Source organism: Apium graveolens, chromosome 10 (assembly GCF_009905375.1).
Source record: "Apium graveolens cultivar Ventura chromosome 10, ASM990537v1, whole genome shotgun sequence".
NCBI lineage: Eukaryota > Viridiplantae > Streptophyta > Magnoliopsida > Apiales > Apiaceae > Apium > Apium graveolens.
Window position 1 is genome coordinate 175,989,867 of NC_133656.1, and position 9,647 is coordinate 175,999,513.

Genomic DNA, 9,647 nt, shown 5'->3' on the forward strand with positions numbered 1-9,647 from the left:
AAACTTATACGGCTAGATTGCAAATTTCACAGAGAACACAACCCACTGTAACACAACATCAATCTATCACAGAATAAGAAACCCCCAAATTTCAATTAAGAACATTCATACGAGTTATAAACCCTAATTTTAAAATTCGAAAATCAAACTCAAATTTGAACATGTTATTGAACTCCAAATCAGACGTATGACATATGAAAATCATCAGGAAAACAAGCTCTACAACATGCAATCATCAAATCATACAAACAATCATCCGAACAAAAATTCATATTTTTAATAAAAATAAATTCGAAAATAAATAAATTTTTAGAAAGATAACCTTGATTTCTGCAGGTGTATGGATTACAGAATCTGGTAGAGCTCTTCAAGACCTTCAGATTGGTTACTCGAGCTTTCCAAACCGAATTCAATAACACCTCCAAATGCTTGTTTGATTCTTAGAACAGTTTTAGGAAATTAGGGTTTTTCTCTGAAAATTATATAATTATCTGTCTGCAAATGATTTTGATACGAAATAAAATACGGTAAAAGGCTATATATAATTACGGAAAATTAGTATCCCGTTGGATCATTCCGGATATAAAACGGTACGTTTATTTGTAAAAACTGATCCAAACGGTATCGGTTTTCGGGATAATTATCCAAATCAATACAATTTGTACTGCGGTCTTGGTCTCAGCGCCTGGTTACATGTATTACGAAGTGATAATTGTGATAGCTTAATAAAAAGCTCCCGTTTATCGAAAATACGGGTTTTATTGATTTACCGAAACGAATATTGTATCGAAAATGTTGTGCCGGGACCCGCGCAGGACAAACCGTACGCCGGATCGAAAAAGTCGAAACATGGAATATGCTCGGAATATTACAATTCGGTTAGGAAGGAGTTCTCGAAAGAGTTTCGGGTTCCAAAAACGTAACAACGGTTGACGTCGGTTGGTTCCCGTTTTTATAAAATAGATTTTAATTACCCGAAAAAAGATTTTAGAAATTTCATATGATTCTTATAAATCCATAAACCAACATAAAAATAATTAGGAAGATATGACAATTATCTATATTTTATTTTGAACATATAAAAATTAAAATACTCAATTAATATTATTTTTGAATATTCAAGTATAGATAACACTTAACAATTAGCTCACAGAATGGATACTGAACACACATAATAATTATATAATAGCAAAATAATTACACGATATATCCCGGGTATTACAGGTTGTGTTTCAGGTACTTTAGCGAGCGTTTATGCAAACATGTTCTCGTACTCGCAAGAGGACTTTAGATACGGCTAAGGAGACAGACTCAGTTCCTGATATTCCGGAGAAGATAGATTTTGAAGATTCGGATAAAGAGAGTGAGCAGAAAGAACCAGTAATCATGGGTGATCATATAGTTCCGGAAGATCCAGCTCTTATGGACTTTTCTCGGCCTAAAATTGATGACATTCAGTCAAGCATCCTTCATCCGGCTATTCAGGCTAACACTTTTAAATCAAGTCGGGCACTATTCAGGTGGTGCAGAATTATGTTTCTTTCGGAGGTGCTGCAACTGAAGACCCCAATATGCACATCAGGAATTTTGTCGAGATCTGTAGTACTTTCAAATATAATGGTGTGACTGATGAGGCTATCAAGCTGAGGCTTTTCCCATTCTCTCTGAGGGATAAAGCTAAGGACTGGTTACATTCTGAACCAGCTGGGTCCATTACTACTTGGCAAGATCTTGCACAAAAGTTTCTGGTAAAGTTCTATCCAATGGCGAAGACTGCAGCTATGAGGAGTGCTCTTACTCAGTTTGCGCAGCAACCAACAGAATCTATGTGCGAAGCTTGGGAGCGCTACAAGGAGATGTTGAGAAAGTGTCCACATCATGGTATGCCTGACTGGATGGTGATCACTGGTTTCCATAATGGTTTGGGGGCCCAATCTCGGCCCATGCTCGATGCAGCAGCTGGAGGCGCTTTGTGGGCCAAAAGCTATACTGAGGCTTATAATCTTTTTAAAACTATGACTGCAAATGAGCATCAAAACCCAACTCAAAGGATGATGCCTGGGAAGGTAGCAGGTATTCTGGAAGTTGATGCAGCTACAGCTATTGCAGCGCAGCTTTAAGCGCTGTCTATGAAGGTCGATTCTTTAGCCACCTATGGAGTCAATCAGATAGCTATGGTCTGTGAGCTTTGTGCAGGTTCTCATGCTACGGATTAGTGTTCTCTTGTTAATGAATCTGTTCAGTATATGAACAATTATCAGCGACCGCAGCAGCCTGTGCCAGCTACTTATCATGCTAACAAGAGAAATCATCCCAATTTCAGCTGGAGCAATACTCAGAATGCTATTCAGCAACCATATCAGCAAGGCGTAAGTAACAGTTTAATCCACCTGGATTCCAGCAACCACAGCAGTATGTTCAAAGGCAATCATATCCTCAACAAGGAGGTGTTGTTCCACCTTCTAGTGCTGATTTCGAGGAACTCAAACTGTTGTGCAAAAGTCAGGCTGTTTCTATCAAGACCTTGGAAAATCAAATCGGTCAAATAGCCAATGTAGTGCTCAATCATCAACCTGGCACACTTCCTAGTGATACTGAAGTGCCTGGCAGGAAGGAAGCTAAAGAGCAAGTCAAGGCTATTATCTTAAGGTCTGGAAAAGTTGCTGATGCTGAAAAAGCAAAAGACGGAGAAGCTAAAGTTGGTGATGAAGAAGAGAAGCAAAAGGAGAAAACGGCGGAACCAAGGAAGACTACTGTTGAACACATTCTGCCTGAGGGTAATACAGGGGAGAAACAGCTCTATCCTCCACCACCTTTCCCTAAGAGATTGCAAAAAAAAATGGATAAGCAGTTCGATAAGTTTCTGGAGGTGTTCAAGAAACTTCACATCTACATACCTTTCGCTGAGGCTCTGGAGCAAATTCCTAGTTATGCGAAATTCATGAAGAGTATTCTTTCAAGGAAGGTGAAACTGGATGACCCTGAGACCGTTGCTCTAACGGAAGAGTACAGTGCTGTGCTGCAACAGAAATTACCTCCAAAGCTTAAAGATCCAGGTTGCTTCACCATTCCTTGCACCATTGGCAAGTTGTCTTTTGATAAATGCCTGTGCAATTTGGGAGCAAGCATCAATCTGATGCCGTTGTCTATCTTCAAAAAGTTGAATTTGCCTGATCCAAAGCCCACCAACATGTCTCTACAATTGGCTGATCGTTCTATTACATATCCACGAGGCATAGTGGAGGACGTGTTAGTAAAGGTGGATAAGCTCTTCTTCCCTGCAGAGTTTGTCATTTTGGATTTCGAGGAAGATAAGAAGATCCCCATAATCTTGGGAAGACCTTTCTTAGATACAGGCCGTACCTTGATAGATGTGCAGAAAGGTGAACTTACTATGAGGGTACAGGATCAAGATGTGACATTCAATGTATTCAAAGTGATGATATTCCCTACAGAAGACGAGGAGTGCTTAAAGGTGGATTTGATTAATTCTGCGGTAACTTCAGAACTTGATCATATGCTAATGTCTGACGCATTAGAGAAAGCCTTAGTAGGGGAGTTTGACAGTGATGATGAGGATGGCAATGAGCAACTACAATATCTAAATGCTTCTCCTTGGAGGCGAAAGCTAGACATGCCATTCGAATCTCTTGGTACTTCTGATCTCAAGAATGATGAAAGAAAGCTCAAACCATCTATTGAGGAAGCACCTACTTTGGAGCTTAAACCATTGCCTGAACACTTGAGGTATGCCTTTTTAGGTGATGCATCTACTTTACCTGTTATTATTGCATCTAACCTTTCAGGTAATGAGGAGGACAAGCTCTTGAGGATTTTGAGAGAATTTAAATCGGCTATTGGATGAACTATAACAGATATCAAAGGGATCAGCCCTTTGTACTGCATGCATAAAATTCTGCTAGAAGAAGGTAGTAAGCCAACTGTTGAGCAACAACAGTGACTTAATCCTATCATGAAAGAAGTGGTGAAGAAAGAAATTTTGAAGTGGCTGGATGCAGGAATCATATATCCTATTTCTGACAGTTCTTGGGTGAGCCCCGTGCAATGTGTACCTAAGAAAGGAGGTATTACTGTGGTAGCAAATGAGAAGAACGAGCTCATCCCCACTCGAACAGTCACAGGATGGAGGGTATGCATGGATTACAGAAAGTTGAACAAGGCCACGAGAAAGGATCACTTCCCTCTTCCATTTATTGATCAGATGCTTGACAGGTTGGCCGGACATGAGTATTATTGTCTTCTAGATGGCTATTCAGGGTATAATCAGATTTGCATTGCACCGGAGGATCAAGAAAAGACTACCTTCACTTGTCCATTTGGCACGTTCGCTTTTTTCAGAGTTTCGTTTGGCTTATGTGGCGCACCTGCCACTTTTCAGAGATGTATGATGGCTATATTCTCTGATATGATTGGAAATAATGTCGAAGTGTTCATGGACGACTTCTCCGTCTTTGGACATTCGTATGACGAATGTTTGAATAATCTTCGTGCGGTGCTCAAAAGGTGTGTGGAAACTAATTTGGTGCTCAATTGGGAAAAATGTCACTTTATGGTGCATGAAGGCATTATTCTTGGGCATAAGGTCTCTAGAAAGGGTCTAGAGGTGGACAAAGCCAAGGTGGGAGTCATTGAAAATCTTCCACCCCCTATTTCTGTGAAAGGAATTCGTAGTTTTCTTGGTCATGTGGTTTTTATCGGCGTTCCATTAAGGACTTCTCGAAGATATCTAAGTTGTTGTGCAACTTGCTCGAGAAGGATGTGCCTTTAAAATTTGATGATGAATGTTTGGCGGCATTCGAGACTCTCAGAAAGAGTTTGATAACAGCACCAGTTATAACGGCACCTGATTGGACAGAGCCTTTTGAGATGATGTGTGATGCGAGTGATAATGCGGTGGGAGCAGTTCTTGGGCAGCGCAAGAATAATATTTTTCATATGGTCTACTATGCTAGTAAGACTCTAAATGGAGCTCAAATGAACTACACTGTAACACCCCCAGATCCGGGGTCGGGGATCCGGGTCGTCACGGTCTTTCTTTCCACAATATCACTTCACTTAATTAATAATAATAACCTTATGCTGTGACCCCACACTAACACACACCACAACCCGTTATAGTCTCAGAGATGAAATTTAAATAAGTACAAGTCTTTGAATCCATAATTTAAAAGTTATTACAACCCAAAATGATTACTTGATAAATTTACAGTTAATTGCCATTATCTGCCACAAGTTATAATTATACATAATTTGATTCTCAAAAATAGAATGCCTGATCTACCAATAGATCTACCTTTACAGCTATAGCAGCCACAACATCATCGGGAAGACGCGGGACGCTTCCCACGCGCTTGCGCTGGGTCTGCTGGAGTCTGGCCATCTTTCCTAACTGTTGTTGTGTGATGAAGAAATAAATCAAGAGTGAGCCTTACAGCTCGCAAGATAATATATAGTGATAACAATAATATAAGTATCTAAATGGATACTTACTAGAATCTTTTATCATGAGTAAGATAATTACTTACTAGATATAAGTAAAAACAAGGGATGAAGTTACCAAATACTTCATTATACTTATATCATTTATAAAGCTACTTGAACTACCACTGTTCAAAGTATAATGAGCTTTCAACAGTTCATCACATAGATGAGACTACCAGACAAGATTTGAATAGATTAAATCTTTGAAATATTATTACAGGAAATGAAGTTATGATATACTTCATTTAGTTCTGATATATATATATAAATATATATCCACATATACATCTTCTTTATACATTTCCTGAAAACCTCTGTCATGTAAAGTATGAACAGAATTGCAATATCCAATAAATTTGGAAAGGAAAAGAATTTGGCATAAACCAGATATCTTGCTGATCAGGCAAAGATACCCATAAGTAACCTTTTCTACTAGTAGATGGACGAATTCCCCACTGGTCATCACCCTGGTCGCAATAGGACCTTATGCTGGACTGCCACTCAGCCACTTATGCATTTGATGGACTCCCACTGAGCCACTTACACTATCATGGACGCCCACTGAGCCCATGTTGCTTATGCCGACTCAATAGATGGACTTACTTCCCGAACATTGGGTAAGTAATCAATTCATTTACCAAAACTGCAACCTTGTTGCGAATATAAAATACACCATAGAGCCGGATCCCTCAGGTTTTGAGCGAGTATTTAAATCCCCTTAAAAAGGAAGATCTTAAATATAAAAATGAGTTTTGGGATCCGCTCTAACTTTTAAAAATCATTTTGAAGACTCGAAAACACTTTATAGAGTGTTTGGAGTAAAGCTGATTTAATGAAGTAAATCAGTCCCCAGAATATTTAGAAAATGACTGAATATTATTATTTAAATAATATTCCCTTAAAGAATAATCTTTATAAAAATAATTGAAGTAGAAGTATTAAAACTTATACTTGAAACGAGTATTAAATAACCAAAGATATACTTATATGAAAGTACTATCTTTATTTGAATAATCGAAAATAAGTTTGATTATTGACACCTTATTCTTTAATAAAATAAAGAATATACCTCAGCAAATAATCAGAGTCATAGATCCTCAAATGAATATTCAAATAATATTCATTAAATAATATAAACTGAGTCATAAGCCCTCGAATGAATATTCAAATAATATTCAATAAATAATATAAAAGAGTCATAAGCCCTCGAATGAATATTCAAATAATATTCAGATAAATAAATAAAAGGGTCATAAGCCCTCGAATGAATATTCAAATAATATTCAGATAAATAAATAAAAGGAGTCATAAGTCCCCGAATGAATATTCAAAATAATATTCATTAATAAAATAAAATTAAAGTTATCGAATAAACCTTATTCGATTAATAGTTTTGAAAACTATGACCATATATATATATAAGTATATATATATATATATTTATATCCATATATACAAAATCTACTCGGGATCCTCGACTCCCGGTTTTAGAAAATATTTTCACCTTTGGGTCCCTGTACTAAGGGTATATGCAAATTACCGCTATCCTCTAGCATAGGTATTATCAACTGAATCAACAGATATATATGGAAAGAATGCGAAACAGGCATGCATATATATATACCATAGCAGCATGCTTCAATATATTGCATCATTTGCTAATTAACCAACATGCATCTATCGCAAGATAATGCAAATACATATATTCATCACAACAACAGTTATAACGGGTAGAAAACTTGCCTGAGCGACTTGGGGGTGAGAAAGGCTCGGGACGAGTCTGATAACCTATAAACAACAAGTAAGTTGGAATTAAACCAAAGTCACTTGTAAATCTATACTTTAACTAACTTAGATTATAACGCTTGTTTTGCGCTCACTGATTCGCTTAAGTCACTCGGGTACCCTCGGCTCCACCATTTTTAATAATTTAACCTTTACGAGTTTTAAAGCGATTCCTTCGCGAGTGTCTTACCAACTGCCTAACACACTTACCATAAATGTTTCATACATTAATTAACCCTTTTTGGTCTTTAACCTATGTTTCAAAGTAAGGCGAGGGAAAAAGTTTCGTTCGCGAAACGCCGTTACTTGAAACGATCGTTTCTCCTAAACCGTGCATCGGAATCGAACGAACTACATATCAAAACGAAGCTCGTAACATGAGCTATCTAAACATGGCAGTGTTCAAATTCTAGAAGGGGGTTCTCGGGTCCTAATGCTATGCACAAAAACAGTCCAAAGAAAATCGGACGTTACGACGGCTATGTTTACGCGATTTCCAATATTTTAAACCATTCAAAACCCTCCCAATTCAACCTCAAATCCAACATACAACCAACATCCATCCTTATCACATCATAACAACCCCAACCAATTCAATTTAATCATTTATACTTATGCCTAAGCTTAATTTAACCATACTTAAGTTCTTTTCATCAAAACCTCAACATTTACCATTCCATTTCACTACCATTTCAAATCCCAAACTCTAATCACAACAACAAGCTACAATATCATCCTACTAATCAAAATCATCTTATAATATATAGGAATCTAGGGTTTGGAGATGGTATACCTTCCTTGAAGTGGTGGGAGGAGCTAGGAAGCCTTAAGAAGCTTTGAGAAGTCTTAGGAAAGCTTGGATCTTCAAGAAAAACAAGAAAAACTTCAAGTTAAAAACTTGAAAACACTATTCATAGTCTTCTTCTTTGATTAAATGAAGAAGATTGAGAAGGAATTAATGGCTTAAACTCATGATATAGCCCTAACTAAGCATGAAGATGGTTAGGGAATTATCTTACCAATTTAGGAAGCTTGGATCTTTGATTTTGAATTTTTCTTGCCTTTTGAATAGTGAAAAGCCGTGAGCAATGAAGAACTAATGCCTTGGTTCTTTTTGATTTTTGATGAAGAATGAATTTACTTGGCTTGGTTGCTTGGTTTTTGTATTTGATTTAGTCAATTACCTTTTTGCCCTTGAATTTGTGTGGTTACAAAGCCACCACACCTCCTTCCTTCCCATGTCATGCTTATGTCATCCTCATGATGTCATCCTCCCTTCCTTGTCCTTTTTCTATTGGTTGGATGACATCATTCCCACTAATCCCTTTGATTAACTTCCTAATCGTTTGCCTAATGACCGCTGATCTGTTATACGGTTCGCTTAACTTTCGTTTTCGTTTATCGTTTGAAGGATCATACCCGGGATCTTGTTACTTAGGTTCCTTTAACCTTTCTCAATACATTATATTCCTTTTTATGATCCTCTATTATAATCCTTTAATTTAAATCCTTTTTATCCTGTTACCTTATACTCAATTCTCTCCGTATCTTGTGGATTTCCGGGAAAAACCAAAGTGTCCGGAATTGGATTCTGACGATCTTTACATACACTTATATACTTCATAGAGTACTAATAATATCCCAAAATATCCATAACAGAACCCCTACATAGTGTGGCGTGAAAAGTTTTCTCATTCAGCTAAAACACTATTCACAAGGGTTACAAAAATTTGAAAATTTTGGGGTTATTACAGTCTCCCCTCCTTAAAAGGATTCCGTCCCGGAATCAAACAGAAAACAAATGGGGGTACTTTTCTAGCATTGTGCTCTCTAGTTCCCAAGTTGATTCTTCCACATTATGATTCTGCCATAGTACTCTGACTAGCTTGATCACTTTGTTCCGAAGCACCTGCTCCTTCTTATCCATAATCCTTACTGGCTTCTCCACGTAAGTTAGATCTGGCTGCATATCCACCTGCTCGTACTCCACTATGTGTCTGGCATCCCGATGATACATCCTTAGCATTGACACATGGAACACATTATGAACTTGTTGCAAATTAGGGGGTAGGGCTAGCTCGTAAGCTAACTTTCCAATCCGTCTTAATATCTCAAAAGGTCCAATGTATCTTGGGCTTAGTTTTCCTTTCTTTCCGAACCTCATTAATCCCTTCCAAGGGGATACTTTCAACAGTACTAAGTCCCCTACTTCATATTCCTTGTCCTTTCGGGCTAGGTCTGCATATTTCTTCTGTCTGTCTTGGGCTGCTACGAGTCGCCCTCTGATAAGATCCACTATATCTTTGGTCCTTTGGACCATTTCGGGTCCGAGCATCTTCCGTTCTCCTACTTCATCCCAG

The 9,647-nt window shown here is 37.8% G+C and overlaps 1 non-coding gene across 1 annotated transcript; it reads right to left on the reverse strand.

The window, feature by feature from the left end:
• Nucleotides 1-1,778: 1,778 nt before the first annotated feature.
• Nucleotides 1,779-1,885, reverse strand: LOC141694394 (small nucleolar RNA R71). Its single transcript, XR_012563706.1, has one exon. It is a non-coding gene; the product is annotated as a small nucleolar RNA R71 (small nucleolar RNA).
• Nucleotides 1,886-9,647: the final 7,762 nt, after the last annotated feature.